Source organism: Leishmania donovani, chromosome 29, assembly GCF_000227135.1.
Source record: "Leishmania donovani BPK282A1 complete genome, chromosome 29".
Lineage (NCBI taxonomy): Eukaryota > Euglenozoa > Kinetoplastea > Trypanosomatida > Trypanosomatidae > Leishmania > Leishmania donovani.
The window spans coordinates 603934-606795 of NC_018256.1; positions in this window are offsets into that span (position 1 = coordinate 603934).

Sequence of the window (2862 nt, forward strand, 5' to 3'; positions counted from 1 at the left end):
GCGCGCGCAAACGAAAACGGCTTTGATTCTGGTTTCGCTTGCTTACATTCTTGTTGCTCATCACACCATCTTCGTTCCCCCTCCCCCTCCGGCGGGTACTTGATGCGCTCGAGTCAATTTCGATTCTCCTTCCCATACGTGCGTGTCTATGTCTCTTTTCTTCTCTGCGTGCAATAAAAAAAAGAAAGAATCGTTTTTTTTTACTTCCAGTCGGTGATTGTGCTGTTTCACTTGTAGTGGTTAATAGCCGTTCAACAGCATCAACTTTCTATCTTTTTCTTTTTTTTTGGGTACGTCTTAGCTGTCAACATATGTATATATTTGTGTGTCTTCTCTCATGTGCGCGACAGCACACTTATCCGCCACCCTGTTTCCTTGTCTACTGCAAGCTCCCTAAAAGGCATATGGACGCTTCAAAGAAAAAAGAGATAATCGAGAAGTCGGTGTGCGTGCGCTGGTGGTATCCATCTGCCACAGGACAAGTGGTCACTGTCCGTCTGCACGGCTGTGTGCGTGTGCGCTCGGGTTTGGATGTGGATGTGCTTTAGTTCTACCTTTTTTTCCTGCCTCAGCCTCTCATTTCTATGTACGACTGCGTGCATGTGTCGCACGCCCGTCTCCGAGTCCAGGGGCAGCGATTTTGCATGTGCGCGGCCTCCCTTGTTTTCTTCCTCTCATGTATTTCCTTGTCTTCTTATGTCAATGCTATTTTCCATTTCTCTTCAGCTGTCGCCGTTGGTCTGTCTGCCTCTCTCTATCTGTGTTGTTTGTGTACGCATACTCGTAACGTTTTCTGAATACGTATTCCTTCCTCTTTACTATTCCCTACAACTTCTGCTGTTTTTCTTCGGTCCCCCTTTTTTGTTCTTGCGCGTCCCGAAGCGCTGTACTTTCTGCGCTCGGCGGTCTCTTCTTTCTCTCTTTCCGCCACCGCTGCCGAAGTTCGGCGCCTGCATTGTCTTGCTTCACACGCAGGTGTGTCTGGAATCATTACAAGAGGACGAAACAGGAGGGAACAGAAGCACCCCCTCCCTTTTGTATGGATTTCGCTTGCTCTTCTTCGTCTCTCAGGAATGCGCATGCTTGTATAATGTTTTTTTTTTTGTTGTGTCGTCTTTGGCTGTGTTCGAGCTTCTCGACGGCGCAGAGCGAGGCGCTTGCCCCACAGCTGCGTGAGCACCACCAGAGAGACGTGAGGCATCGAAATAGAAGGAAGCACGCAAAACCAAAACAAAAAAACGACGAAAAAACAAAAGAGCGAGAGTCGTGTCTCAAACATGGCTGTAATACCACCAAATAGTAAGCGGTATGGTGGAAAAAGAAAAAGCGGAGCGAATGAGCGTCTTTTTTTTTGTTGTGATGGACAGTCTGCGCCGTAATGCGATGGATTGGAGAGGACGCGGGAGCGAATCCGTTACTCTCTCTTCCTTTTTTTTCGTTTGCATCTCTTCTTGTCACCTTCTTGTTTAATTGTCCGGTGTCCTTCGGGGTGTTTTTGGTTGGATTTATCGCTATCATTTATGCTCGTTTCCTTCGTCTCTTCGTCGGGAGCCGCTTCGTCTCTTGGCCTCTCCCGCATGTGCTTCTGCCTCTCCGCTTTAACGAAGCGGAGTTTCGACTCTCTTCTTTTTTTGTTTGCTGCTTGTTGTTGCTGTTGCTCCAAGCTTCACTTCTCTCGCGTACTTGTGTGTATGGGCGTGCTGCTGGAGTGTTTGTCTTTTCCCTTAAATAGCCGTTTCAAGCATGCGTGACTGCTTCTGGGAGACACACTCTCTCTATATCCTTTTTTTGTCATTTCTGTGTGTATGTGTGTGACGCACCCCGTTCGTTTTTGCTTTCGTTTTCGTTACTTATTTATTATTGCTTTTTGCCCCATCTAAGCAATCGATGGTGTCCCGTCATCTCTTACCACGCTATTTTCATTCTCCTCCTCGCCCCGTTTTTTTTTTTGGCCTGGGTGTGCTGCTTGCTGTACGTATGTGCGCCTGCGTGGTATTACTGCTTTTATGATTGTTTTTTTTTGTTGTTCTTTTTGTACCTGCATGCATGTATGGGTGCCCCCACGTCTACCCCCTCCCCTCCCCTCGAAGAAAGACAGTCACAACAACGAACCCCTAGGCCCGCGCGCGCACACATGCACAAGTACCGAGCCTCTTTTTTTTACTCAGCTGGCTTGCTTTTAACCCTTGAAAACGATATCTGTCACGGCAGAGAGAGGACAAAAAAATAACTTGTACGTTCCTATCGCTCTCCTCGTGTATTGGTCTCATTTTCGTGTCTTGCTTCTCTTTTATAGTTGAGGTGACCATTCGTTCGCTGCATCCTTTCTATGTGTTTGTGTGCGATGGGTGCATGCGTTCGTGCGTGGGCGCGAAGACCTCGCCCTTCTCTTCTCTCCCCTTCTTTCCAATGACCCACACGGTGGGCCACTTCCGCACATGCGCTCCGTGCGCACACTCCCTCACGCTTACATTCCCCACGTAAGTTTTTTTTTCATTTGTAGGCTGCTCCTTCTCATTCTCTACGGTTTCGTATTGTATGGTTAGCTGGTCTCTCTTGATAGTGGTACAAGAATATTTTATTATTATCTTCTGATGTTTGTTTGCTTTAAAGGATGTGTGAGAGTTTTTTATTTTTTTTTCTGCTCACATCTCATTCACTCTCTTCATCTCTTAATTTCTTTTTCTGTGCCATCCCTCTCCCTTCATCTCTTTCTTACCTGTTGGCATTTTTTGTCGTTTCTTGTTTTTCTTTTATTATTATTATTTTTTCCATTTGACCTCCCCTGCCTTTATCTTCATTACCTCCCCCCTCCCACACACACACACGCAGCCTTTGAATAAAGCGCTCTTGAAGCACCAG